Raw genomic sequence first — 9,790 nt, 5'->3', positions numbered from 1 at the left:
TCCTCCTTTCCTATGGGCTTTCTGCAGTGCGAACGCACCTCCGAAAAGGAAAGCAACCTACTCACGGCCTTAAAAGTCAACGGGACCTGGGATTCCCAGCCGGTCACCCATACTGGTACTTGCCAGGCCTCAAGCTGGCTGGCGGCCGCGATCTGACGAGAGCAGGCACATTCAGCTTAGAATGCCCGTTGACAGCTCCTCCTCCTTTCCTATGGGCTTTCTGCAGTGCGAACTCACCTCCGAAAAGGAAAGAAACCTACTCACGGCCTTAAAAGTCAACGGGACCTGGGATTCCCAGCCGGTCACCCATACTGGTACTTGCCAGGCCTCAAGCTGGCTGGCGGCCGCGATCTGACGAGAGCAGGCACATTCAGCTTAGAATGCCCGTTGACAGCTCCTCCTCCTTTCCTATGGGCTTTCTGCAGTGCGAACGCACCTCCGAAACGGAAAGAAACCTACTCACGGCCTTAAAAGTCAACGGGACCTGGGATTCCCAGCCGGTCACCCATACTGGTACTTGCCAGGCCTCAAGCTGGCTGGCGGCCACGATCTGACGAGAGCAGGCACATTCAGCTTAGAATGCCCGTTGACAGCTACTCCTCCTTTCCTATGGGCTTTCTGCAGTGCGAACGCACCTCCGAAAAGGAAAGAAACCTACTCACGGCCTTAAAAGTCAACGGGACCTGGGATTCCCAGCCGGTCACCCATACTGGTACTTGCCAGGCCTCAAGCTGGCTGGCGGCCGCGATCTGACGAGAGCAGGCACATTCAGCTTAGAATGCCCGTTGACAGCTCCTCCTCCTTTCCTATGGGCTTTCTGCAGTGCGAACGCACCTCCGAAAAGGAAAGCAACCTACTCACGGCCTTAAAAGTCAACGGGACCTGGGATTCCCAGCCGGTCACCCATACTGGTACTTGCCAGGCCTCAAGCTGGCTGGCGGCCGCGATCTGACGAGAGCAGGCACATTCAGCTTAGAATGCCCGTTGACAGCTCCTCCTCCTTTCCTATGGGCTTTCTGCAGTGCGAACGCACCTCCGAAACGGAAAGAAACCTACTCACGGCCTTAAAAGTCAACGGGACCTGGGATTCCCAGCCGGTCACCCATACTGGTACTTGCCAGGCCTCAAGCTGGCTGGTGGCCGCGATCTGACGAGAGCAGGCACATTCAGCTTAGAATGCCCGTTGACAGCTCCTCCTCCTTTCCTATGGGCTTTCTGCAGTGCGAACGCACCTCCGAAAAGGAAAGAAACCTACTCACGGCCTTAAAAGTCAACGGGACCTGGGATTCCCAGCCGGTCACCCATACTGGTACTTGCCAGGCCTCAAGCTGGCTGGCGGCCGCGATCTGACGAGAGCAGGCACATTCAGCTTAGAATGCCCGTTGACAGCTCCTCCTCCTTTCCTATGGGCTTTCTGCAGTGCGAACGCACCTCCGAAACGGAAAGAAACCTACTCACGGCCTTAAAAGTCAACGGGACCTGGGATTCCCAGCCGGTCACCCACACTGGTACTTGCCAGGCCTCAAGCTGGCTGGCGGCCGCGATCTGACGAGAGCAGGTACATTCAGCTTAGAATGCCCGTTGACAGCTCCTCCTCCTTTCCTATGGGCTTTCTGCAGTGCGAACGCACCTCCGAAAAGGAAAGCAACCTACTCACGGCCTTAAAAGTCAACGGGACCTGGGATTCCCAGCCGGTCACCCATACTGGTACTTGCCAGGCCTCAAGCTGGCTGGCGGCCGTGATCTGACGAGAGCAGGCACATTCAGCTTAGAATTCCCGTTGACAGCTCCTCCTCCTTTCCTATGGGCTTTCTGCAGTGCGAACGCACCTCCGAAAAGGAAAGAAACCTACTCACGGCCTTAAAAGTCAACGGGACCTGGGATTCCCAGCCGGTCACCCATACTGGTACTTGCCAGGCCTCAAGCTGGCTGGCGGCCGCGATCTGACGAGAGCAGGCACATTCAGCTTAGAATGCCCGTTGACAGCTCCTCCTCCTTTCCTATGGGCTTTCTGCAGTGCGAACGCACCTCCGAAACGGAAAGAAACCTACTCACGGCCTTAAAAGTCAACGGGACCTGGGATTCCCAGCCGGTCACCCATACTGGTACTTGCCAGGCCTCAAGCTGGCTGGCGGCCACGATCTGACGAGAGCAGGCACATTCAGCTTAGAATGCCCGTTGACAGCTCCTCCTCCTTTCCTATGGGCTTTCTGCAGTGCGAACGCACCTCCGAAAAGGAAAGAAACCTACTCACGGCCTTAAAAGTCAACGGGACCTGGGATTCCCAGCCGGTCACCCATACTGGTACTTGCCAGGCCTCAAGCTGGCTGGCGGCCGCGATCTGACGAGAGCAGGCACATTCAGCTTAGAATGCCCGTTGACAGGTCCTCCTCCTTTCCTATGGGCTTTCTGCAGTGCGAACGCACTTCCGAAAAGGAAAGAAACCTACTCACGGCCTTAAAAGTCAACGGGACCTGGGATTCCCAGCCGGTCACCCATACTGGTACTTGCCAGGCCTCAAGCTGGCTGGCGGCCGCGATCTGACGAGAGCAGGCACATTCAGCTTAGAATGCCTGTTGACAGCTCCTCCTCCTTTCCTATGGGCTTTCTGCAGTGCGAACGCACCTCCGAAAAGGAAAGCAACCTACTCACGGCCTTAAAAGTCAACGGGACCTGGGATTCCCAGCTGGTCACCCATACTGGTACTTGCCAGGCCTCAAGCTGGCTGGCGGCCGCGATCTGACGAGAGCAGGCACATTCAGCTTAGAATGCCCGTTGACAGCTCCTCCTCCTTTCCTATGGGCTTTCTGCAGTGCGAACGCACCTCCGAAAAGGAAAGAAACCTACTCACGGCCTTAAAAGTCAACGGGACCTGGGATTCCCAGCCGGTCACCCATACTGGTACTTGCCAGGCCTCAAGCTGGCTGGCGGCCGCGATCTGACGAGAGCAGGCACATTCAGCTTAGAATGCCCGTTGACAGCTCCTCCTCCTTTCCTATGGGCTTTCTGCAGTGCGAACGCACCTCCGAAACGGAAAGAAACCTACTCACGGCCTTAAAAGTCAATGGGACCTGGGATTCCCAGCCGGTCACCCATACTGGTACTTGCCAGGCCTCAAGCTGGCTGGCGGCCGCGATCTGACGAGAGCAGGTACATTCAGCTTAGAATGCCCGTTGACAGCTCCTCCTCCTTTCCTATGGGCTTTCTGCAGTGCGAACGCACCTCCGAAAAGGAAAGCAACCTACTCACGGCCTTAAAAGTCAACGGGACCTGGGATTCCCAGCCGGTCACCCATACTGGTACTTGCCAGGCCTCAAGCTGGCTGGCGGCCGCGATCTGACGAGAGCAGGCACATTCAGCTTAGAATGCCCGTTGACAGCTCCTCCTCCTTTCCTATGGGCTTTCTGCAGTGCGAACGCACCTCCGAAAAGGAAAGAAACCTACTCACGGCCTTAAAAGTCAACGGGACCTGGGATTCCCAGCCGGTCACCCATACTGGTACTTGCCAGGCCTCAAGCTGGCTGGCGGCCGCGATCTGACGAGAGCAGGCACATTCAGCTTAGAATGCCCGTTGACAGCTCCTCCTCCTTTCCTATGGGCTTTCTGCAGTGCGAACGCACCTCCGAAAAGGAAAGCAACCTACTCACGGCCTTAAAAGTCAACGGGACCTGGGATTCCCAGCCGGTCACCCATACTGGTACTTGCCAGGCCTCAAGCTGGCTGGCGGCCGCGATCTGACGAGAGCAGGCACATTCAGCTTAGAATGCCCGTTGACAGCTCCTCCTCCTTTCCTATGGGCTTTCTGCAGTGCGAACGCACCTCCGAAAAGGAAAGAAACCTACTCACGGCCTTAAAAGTCAACGGGACCTGGGATTCCCAGCCGGTCACCCATACTGGTACTTGCCAGGCCTCAAGCTGGCTGGCGGCCGCGATCTGACGAGAGCAGGCACATTCAGCTTAGAATGCCCGTTGACAGCTCCTCCTCCTTTCCTATGGGCTTTCTGCAGTGCGAACGCACCTCCGAAAAGGAAAGCAACCTACTCACGGCCTTAAAAGTCAACGGGACCTGGGATTCCCAGCCGGTCTCCCATACTGGTACTTGCCAGGCCTCAAGCTGGCTGGCGGCCGCGATCTGACGAGAGCAGGCACATTCAGCTTAGAATGCCCGTTGACAGCTCCTCCTCCTTTCCTATGGGCTTTCTGCAGTGCGAACGCACCTCCGAAACGGAAAGAAACCTACTCACGGCCTTAAAAGTCAACGGGACCTGGGATTCCCAGCCGGTCACCCATACTGGTACTTGCCAGGCCTCAAGCTGGCTGGCGGCCGCGATCTGACGAGAGCAGGCACATTCAGCTTAGAATGCCCGTTGACAGCTCCTCCTCCTTTCCTATGGGCTTTCTGCAGTGCGAACGCACCTCCGAAAAGGAAATAAACCTACTCACGGCCTTAAAAGTCAACGGGACCTGGGATTCCCAGCCGGTCACCCATACTAGTACTTGCCAGGCCTCAAGCTGGCTGGCGGCCGCGATCTGACGAGAACAGGCACATTCAGCTTAGAATGCCCGTTGACAGCTCCTCCTCCTTTCCTATGGGCTTTCTGCAGTGCGAACGCACCTCCGAAAAGGAAAGCAACCTACTCACGGCCTTAAAAGTCAACGGGACCTGGGATTCCCAGCCGGTCACCCATACTGGTACTTGCCAGGCCTCAAGCTGGCTGGCGGCCGCGATCTGACGAGAGCAGGCACATTCAGCTTAGAATGCCCGTTGACAGCTCCTCCTCCTTTCCTATGGGCTTTCTGCAGTGCGAACGCACCTCCGAAACGGAAAGAAACCTACTCACGGCCTTAAAAGTCAACGGGACCTGGGATTCCCAGCCGGTCACCCATACTGGTACTTGCCAGGCCTCAAGCTGGCTGGCGGCCACGATCTGACGAGAGCAGGCACATTCAGCTTAGAATGCCCGTTGACAGCTCCTCCTCCTTTCCTATGGGCTTTCTGCAGTGCGAACGCACCTCCGAAAAGGAAAGAAACCTACTCACGGCCTTAAAAGTCAACGGGACCTGGGATTCCCAGCCGGTCACCCATACTGGTACTTGCCAGGCCTCAAGCTGGCTGGCGGCCGCGATCTGACGAGAGCAGGCACATTCAGCTTAGAATGCCCGTTGACAGCTCCTCCTCCTTTCCTATGGGCTTTCTGCAGTGCGAACGCACTTCCGAAAAGGAAAGAAACCTACTCACGGCCTTAAAAGTCAACGGGACCTGGGATTCCCAGCCGGTCACCCATACTGGTACTTGCCAGGCCTCAAGCTGGCTGGCGGCCGCGATCTGACGAGAGCAGGCACATTCAGCTTAGAATGCCTGTTGACAGCTCCTCCTCCTTTCCTATGGGCTTTCTGCAGTGCGAACGCACCTCCGAAAAGGAAAGCAACCTACTCACGGCCTTAAAAGTCAACGGGACCTGGGATTCCCAGCCGGTCACCCATACTGGTACTTGCCAGGCCTCAAGCTGGCTGGCGGCCGCGATCTGACGAGAGCAGGCACATTCAGCTTAGAATGCCCGTTGACAGCTCCTCCTCCTTTCCTATGGGCTTTCTGCAGTGCGAACGCACCTCCGAAAAGGAAAGAAACCTACTCACGGCCTTAAAAGTCAACGGGACCTGGGATTCCCAGCCGGTCACCCATACTGGTACTTGCCAGGCCTCAAGCTGGCTGGCGGCCGCGATCTGACGAGAGCAGGCACATTCAGCTTAGAATGCCCGTTGACAGCTCCTCCTCCTTTCCTATGGGCTTTCTGCAGTGCGTACGCACCTCCGAAAAGGAAAGCAACCTACTCACGGCCTTAAAAGTCAACGGGACCTGGGATTCCCAGCCGGTCACCCATACTGGTACTTGCCAGGCCTCAAGCTGGCTGGCGGCCGCGATCTGACGAGAGCAGGCACATTCAGCTTAGAATGCCCGTTGACAGCTCCTCCTCCTTTCCTATGGGCTTTCTGCAGTGCGAACGCACCTCCGAAAAGGAAAGAAACCTACTCACGGCCTTAAAAGTCAACGGGACCTGGGATTCCCAGCCGGTCACCCATACTGGTACTTGCCAGGCCTCAAGCTGGCTGGCGGCCACGATCTGACGAGAGCAGGCACATTCAGCTTAGAATGCCCGTTGACAGCTCCTCCTCCTTTCCTATGGGCTTTCTGCAGTGCGAACGCACCTCCGAAAAGGAAAGCAACCTACTCACGGCCTTAAAAGTCAACGGGACCTGGGATTCCCAGCCGGTCACCCATACTGGTACTTGCCAGGCCTCAAGCTGGCTGGCGGCCGCGATCTGACGAGAGCAGGCACATTCAGCTTAGAATGCCCGTTGACAGCTCCTCCTCCTTTCCTATGGGCTTTCTGCAGTGCGAACGCACCTCCGAAAAGGAAAGAAACCTACTCACGGCCTTAAAAGTCAACGGGACCTGGGATTCCCAGCCGGTCACCCATACTGGTACTTGCCAGGCCTCAAGCTGGCTGGCGGCCGCGATCTGACGAGAGCAGGCACATTCAGCTTAGAATGCCCGTTGACAGCTCCTCCTCCTTTCCTATGGGCTTTCTGCAGTGCGAACGCACCTCCGAAACGGAAAGAAACCTACTCACGGCCTTAAAAGTCAACGGGACCTGGGATTCCCAGCCGGTCACCCATACTGGTACTTGCCAGGCCTCAAGCTGGCTGGCGGCCGCGATCTGACGAGAGCAGGCACATTCAGCTTAGAATGCCCGTTGACAGCTCCTCCTCCTTTCCTATGGGCTTTCTGCAGTGCGAACGCACCTCCGAAAAGGAAATAAACCTACTCACGGCCTTAAAAGTCAACGGGACCTGGGATTCCCAGCCGGTCACCCATACTAGTACTTGCCAGGCCTCAAGCTGGCTGGCGGCCGCGATCTGACGAGAGCAGGCACATTCAGCTTAGAATGCCCGTTGACAGCTCCTCCTCCTTTCCTATGGGCTTTCTGCAGTGCGAACGCACCTCCGAAACGGAAAGAAACCTACTCACGGCCTTAAAAGTCAATGGGACCTGGGATTCCCAGCCGGTCACCCATACTGGTACTTGCCAGGCCTCAAGCTGGCTGGCGGCCGCGATCTGACGAGAGCAGGTACATTCAGCTTAGAATGCCCGTTGACAGCTCCTCCTCCTTTCCTATGGGCTTTCTGCAGTGCGAACGCACCTCCGAAAAGGAAAGCAACCTACTCACGGCCTTAAAAGTCAACGGGACCTGGGATTCCCAGCCGGTCACCCATACTGGTACTTGCCAGGCCTCAAGCTGGCTGGCGGCCGCGATCTGACGAGAGCAGGCACATTCAGCTTAGAATGCCCGTTGACAGCTCCTCCTCCTTTCCTATGGGCTTTCTGCAGTGCGAACGCACCTCCGAAAAGGAAAGCAACCTACTCACGGCCTTAAAAGTCAACGGGACCTGGGATTCCCAGCCGGTCACCCATACTGGTACTTGCCAGGCCTCAAGCTGGCTGGCGGCCGCGATCTGACGAGAGCAGGCACATTCAGCTTAGAATGCCCGTTGACAGCTCCTCCTCCTTTCCTATGGGCTTTCTGCAGTGCGAACGCACCTCCGAAACGGAAAGAAACCTACTCACGGCCTTAAAAGTCAACGGGACCTGGGATTCCCAGCCGGTCACCCATACTGGTACTTGCCAGGCCTCAAGCTGGCTGGCGGCCGCGATCTGACGAGAGCAGGCACATTCAGCTTAGAATGCCCGTTGACAGCTCCTCCTCCTTTCCTATGGGCTTTCTGCAGTGCGAACGCACCTCCGAAAAGGAAAGAAACCTACTCACGGCCTTAAAAGTCAACGGGACCTGGGATTCCCAGCCGGTCACCCACACTGGTACTTGCCAGGCCTCAAGCTGGCTGGCGGCCGCGATCTGACGAGAGCAGGTACATTCAGCTTAGAATGCCCGTTGACAGCTCCTCCTCCTTTCCTATGGGCTTTCTGCAGTGCGAACGCACCTCCGAAAAGGAAAGCAACCTACTCACGGCCTTAAAAGTCAACGGGACCTGGGATTCCCAGCCGGTCACCCATACTGGTACTTGCCAGGCCTCAAGCTGGCTGGCGGCCGCGACCTGACGAGAGCAGGCACATTCAGCTTAGAATGCCCGTTGACAGCTCCTCTTCCTTTCCTATGGGCTTTCTGCAGTGCGAACGCACCTCCGAAAAGGAAAGCAACCTACTCACGGCCTTAAAAGTCAACGGGACCTGGGATTCCCAGCCAGTCACCCATACTGGTACTTGCCAGGCCTCAAGCTGGCTGGCGGCCGCGATCTGACGAGAGCAGGCACATTCAGCTTAGATTGCCCGTTGACAGCTCCTCCTCCTTTCCTATGGGCTTTCTGCAGTGCGAACGCACCTCCGAAAAGGAAAGAAACCTACTCACGGCCTTAAAATTCAACTGGACCTGGGATTCCCAGCCGGTCACCCATACTGGTACTTGCCAGGCCTCAAGCTGGCTGGCGGCCGCGATCTGACGAGAGCAGGCACATTCAGCTTAGAATGCCCGTTGACAGCTCCTCCTCCTTTCCTATGGGCTTTCTGCAGTGCGAACGCACTTCCGAAAAGGAAAGAAACCTACTCACGGCCTTAAAAGTCAACGGGACCTGGGATTCCCAGCCGGTCACCCATACTGGTACTTGCCAGGCCTCAAGCTGGCTGGCGGCCGCGATCTGACGAGAGCAGGCACATTCAGCTTAGAATGCCCGTTGACAGCTCCTCCTCCTTTCCTATGGGCTTTCTGCAGTGCGAACGCACCTCCGAAAAGGAAAGCAACCTACTCACGGCCTTAAAAGTCAACGGGACCTGGGATTCCCAGCCGGTCACCCATACTGGTACTTGCCAGGCCTCAAGCTGGCTGGCGGCCGCGATCTGACGAGAGCAGGCACATTCAGCTAAGAATGCCCGTTGACAGCTCCTCCTCCTTTCCTATGGGCTTTCTGCAGTGCGAACGCACCTCCGAAAAGGAAATAAACCTACTCACGGCCTTAAAAGTCAACGGGACCTGGGATTCCCAGCCGGTCACCCATACTGGTACTTGCCAGGCCTCAAGCTGGCTGGCGGCCGCGATCTGACGAGAGCAGGCACATTCAGCTTAGAATGCCCGTTGACAGCTCCTCCTCCTTTCCTATGGGCTTTCTGCAGTGCGAACGCACCTCCGAAACGGAAAGAAACCTACTCACGGCCTTAAAAGTCAATGGGACCTGGGATTCCCAGCCGGTCACCCATACTGGTACTTGCCAGGCCTCAAGCTAGCTGGCGGCCACGATCTGACGAGAGCAGGTACATTCAGCTTAGAATGCCCGTTGACAGCTCCTCCTCCTTTCCTATGGGCTTTCTGCAGTGCGAACGCACCTCCGAAAAGGAAAGCAACCTACTCACGGCCTTAAAAGTCAACGGGACCTGGGATTCCCAGCCGGTCACCCATACTGGTACTTGCCAGGCCTCAAGCTGGCTGGCGGCCGCGATCTGACGAGAGCAGGCACATTCAGCTTAGAATGCCCGTTGACAGCTCCTCCTCCTTTCCTATGGGCTTTCTGCAGTGCGAACGCACCTCCGAAAAGGAAAGAAACCTACTCACGGCCTTAAAAGTCAACGGGACCTGGGATTCCCAGCCGGTCACCCATACTGGTACTTGCCAGGCCTCAAGCTGGCTGGCGGCCGCGATCTGACGAGAGCAGGCACATTCAGCTTAGAATGCCCGTTGACAGCTCCTCCTCCTTTCCTATGGGCTTTCTGCAGTGCGAACGCACC

General features: G+C 56.7%; 47 pseudogenes; all 47 read right to left on the bottom strand.

Annotated features, from left to right (window-relative positions):
* Positions 1–74: 74 nt before the first annotated feature.
* Positions 75–193, bottom strand: LOC136592010 (5S ribosomal RNA; annotated as a pseudogene).
* An 80-nt stretch (positions 194–273) lies between these two features.
* Positions 274–392, bottom strand: LOC136592009 (5S ribosomal RNA; annotated as a pseudogene).
* Positions 393–472: 80 nt separating this feature from the next.
* Positions 473–591, bottom strand: LOC136592235 (5S ribosomal RNA; annotated as a pseudogene).
* Positions 592–671: 80 nt separating this feature from the next.
* Positions 672–790, bottom strand: LOC136592008 (5S ribosomal RNA; annotated as a pseudogene).
* An 80-nt stretch (positions 791–870) lies between these two features.
* LOC136592007 (5S ribosomal RNA) lies at positions 871–989 on the bottom strand (annotated as a pseudogene).
* An 80-nt stretch (positions 990–1,069) lies between these two features.
* On the bottom strand, positions 1,070–1,188 carry LOC136592185 (5S ribosomal RNA; annotated as a pseudogene).
* An 80-nt stretch (positions 1,189–1,268) lies between these two features.
* On the bottom strand, positions 1,269–1,387 carry LOC136592006 (5S ribosomal RNA; annotated as a pseudogene).
* An 80-nt stretch (positions 1,388–1,467) lies between these two features.
* LOC136592036 (5S ribosomal RNA) lies at positions 1,468–1,586 on the bottom strand (annotated as a pseudogene).
* Positions 1,587–1,666: 80 nt separating this feature from the next.
* On the bottom strand, positions 1,667–1,785 carry LOC136592296 (5S ribosomal RNA; annotated as a pseudogene).
* Positions 1,786–1,865: 80 nt separating this feature from the next.
* LOC136592005 (5S ribosomal RNA) lies at positions 1,866–1,984 on the bottom strand (annotated as a pseudogene).
* Positions 1,985–2,064: 80 nt separating this feature from the next.
* LOC136592234 (5S ribosomal RNA) lies at positions 2,065–2,183 on the bottom strand (annotated as a pseudogene).
* Positions 2,184–2,263: 80 nt separating this feature from the next.
* Positions 2,264–2,382, bottom strand: LOC136592004 (5S ribosomal RNA; annotated as a pseudogene).
* An 80-nt stretch (positions 2,383–2,462) lies between these two features.
* On the bottom strand, positions 2,463–2,581 carry LOC136592262 (5S ribosomal RNA; annotated as a pseudogene).
* An 80-nt stretch (positions 2,582–2,661) lies between these two features.
* On the bottom strand, positions 2,662–2,780 carry LOC136592162 (5S ribosomal RNA; annotated as a pseudogene).
* An 80-nt stretch (positions 2,781–2,860) lies between these two features.
* LOC136592003 (5S ribosomal RNA) lies at positions 2,861–2,979 on the bottom strand (annotated as a pseudogene).
* Positions 2,980–3,059: 80 nt separating this feature from the next.
* LOC136592186 (5S ribosomal RNA) lies at positions 3,060–3,178 on the bottom strand (annotated as a pseudogene).
* An 80-nt stretch (positions 3,179–3,258) lies between these two features.
* Positions 3,259–3,377, bottom strand: LOC136592001 (5S ribosomal RNA; annotated as a pseudogene).
* An 80-nt stretch (positions 3,378–3,457) lies between these two features.
* LOC136592000 (5S ribosomal RNA) lies at positions 3,458–3,576 on the bottom strand (annotated as a pseudogene).
* An 80-nt stretch (positions 3,577–3,656) lies between these two features.
* Positions 3,657–3,775, bottom strand: LOC136591999 (5S ribosomal RNA; annotated as a pseudogene).
* Positions 3,776–3,855: 80 nt separating this feature from the next.
* Positions 3,856–3,974, bottom strand: LOC136591998 (5S ribosomal RNA; annotated as a pseudogene).
* Positions 3,975–4,054: 80 nt separating this feature from the next.
* LOC136592163 (5S ribosomal RNA) lies at positions 4,055–4,173 on the bottom strand (annotated as a pseudogene).
* An 80-nt stretch (positions 4,174–4,253) lies between these two features.
* Positions 4,254–4,372, bottom strand: LOC136591997 (5S ribosomal RNA; annotated as a pseudogene).
* Positions 4,373–4,452: 80 nt separating this feature from the next.
* LOC136592168 (5S ribosomal RNA) lies at positions 4,453–4,571 on the bottom strand (annotated as a pseudogene).
* An 80-nt stretch (positions 4,572–4,651) lies between these two features.
* On the bottom strand, positions 4,652–4,770 carry LOC136591995 (5S ribosomal RNA; annotated as a pseudogene).
* Positions 4,771–4,850: 80 nt separating this feature from the next.
* On the bottom strand, positions 4,851–4,969 carry LOC136592233 (5S ribosomal RNA; annotated as a pseudogene).
* An 80-nt stretch (positions 4,970–5,049) lies between these two features.
* Positions 5,050–5,168, bottom strand: LOC136591994 (5S ribosomal RNA; annotated as a pseudogene).
* An 80-nt stretch (positions 5,169–5,248) lies between these two features.
* LOC136592261 (5S ribosomal RNA) lies at positions 5,249–5,367 on the bottom strand (annotated as a pseudogene).
* An 80-nt stretch (positions 5,368–5,447) lies between these two features.
* LOC136591993 (5S ribosomal RNA) lies at positions 5,448–5,566 on the bottom strand (annotated as a pseudogene).
* Positions 5,567–5,646: 80 nt separating this feature from the next.
* LOC136591992 (5S ribosomal RNA) lies at positions 5,647–5,765 on the bottom strand (annotated as a pseudogene).
* Positions 5,766–5,845: 80 nt separating this feature from the next.
* Positions 5,846–5,964, bottom strand: LOC136591991 (5S ribosomal RNA; annotated as a pseudogene).
* An 80-nt stretch (positions 5,965–6,044) lies between these two features.
* On the bottom strand, positions 6,045–6,163 carry LOC136592232 (5S ribosomal RNA; annotated as a pseudogene).
* Positions 6,164–6,243: 80 nt separating this feature from the next.
* On the bottom strand, positions 6,244–6,362 carry LOC136591989 (5S ribosomal RNA; annotated as a pseudogene).
* An 80-nt stretch (positions 6,363–6,442) lies between these two features.
* On the bottom strand, positions 6,443–6,561 carry LOC136591988 (5S ribosomal RNA; annotated as a pseudogene).
* An 80-nt stretch (positions 6,562–6,641) lies between these two features.
* LOC136591987 (5S ribosomal RNA) lies at positions 6,642–6,760 on the bottom strand (annotated as a pseudogene).
* An 80-nt stretch (positions 6,761–6,840) lies between these two features.
* Positions 6,841–6,959, bottom strand: LOC136592150 (5S ribosomal RNA; annotated as a pseudogene).
* Positions 6,960–7,039: 80 nt separating this feature from the next.
* On the bottom strand, positions 7,040–7,158 carry LOC136592184 (5S ribosomal RNA; annotated as a pseudogene).
* Positions 7,159–7,238: 80 nt separating this feature from the next.
* Positions 7,239–7,357, bottom strand: LOC136591986 (5S ribosomal RNA; annotated as a pseudogene).
* An 80-nt stretch (positions 7,358–7,437) lies between these two features.
* Positions 7,438–7,556, bottom strand: LOC136591985 (5S ribosomal RNA; annotated as a pseudogene).
* Positions 7,557–7,636: 80 nt separating this feature from the next.
* On the bottom strand, positions 7,637–7,755 carry LOC136591984 (5S ribosomal RNA; annotated as a pseudogene).
* Positions 7,756–7,835: 80 nt separating this feature from the next.
* Positions 7,836–7,954, bottom strand: LOC136592025 (5S ribosomal RNA; annotated as a pseudogene).
* Positions 7,955–8,034: 80 nt separating this feature from the next.
* LOC136592219 (5S ribosomal RNA) lies at positions 8,035–8,153 on the bottom strand (annotated as a pseudogene).
* An 80-nt stretch (positions 8,154–8,233) lies between these two features.
* Positions 8,234–8,352, bottom strand: LOC136592293 (5S ribosomal RNA; annotated as a pseudogene).
* A 279-nt stretch (positions 8,353–8,631) lies between these two features.
* LOC136591983 (5S ribosomal RNA) lies at positions 8,632–8,750 on the bottom strand (annotated as a pseudogene).
* Positions 8,751–8,830: 80 nt separating this feature from the next.
* Positions 8,831–8,949, bottom strand: LOC136592165 (5S ribosomal RNA; annotated as a pseudogene).
* An 80-nt stretch (positions 8,950–9,029) lies between these two features.
* On the bottom strand, positions 9,030–9,148 carry LOC136591982 (5S ribosomal RNA; annotated as a pseudogene).
* A 279-nt stretch (positions 9,149–9,427) lies between these two features.
* LOC136591981 (5S ribosomal RNA) lies at positions 9,428–9,546 on the bottom strand (annotated as a pseudogene).
* An 80-nt stretch (positions 9,547–9,626) lies between these two features.
* LOC136591979 (5S ribosomal RNA) lies at positions 9,627–9,745 on the bottom strand (annotated as a pseudogene).
* Between the last annotated feature and the right edge of the window lie 45 nt (positions 9,746–9,790).

Source organism: Eleutherodactylus coqui, unplaced genomic scaffold (genome assembly GCF_035609145.1).
Source record: "Eleutherodactylus coqui strain aEleCoq1 unplaced genomic scaffold, aEleCoq1.hap1 HAP1_SCAFFOLD_472, whole genome shotgun sequence".
Classification (NCBI taxonomy): Eukaryota; Metazoa; Chordata; class Amphibia; order Anura; family Eleutherodactylidae; genus Eleutherodactylus; species Eleutherodactylus coqui.
The sequence above is the reverse complement of the archived record's forward strand: the minus strand, read 5'-3'. Positions and strand labels throughout refer to the sequence as shown.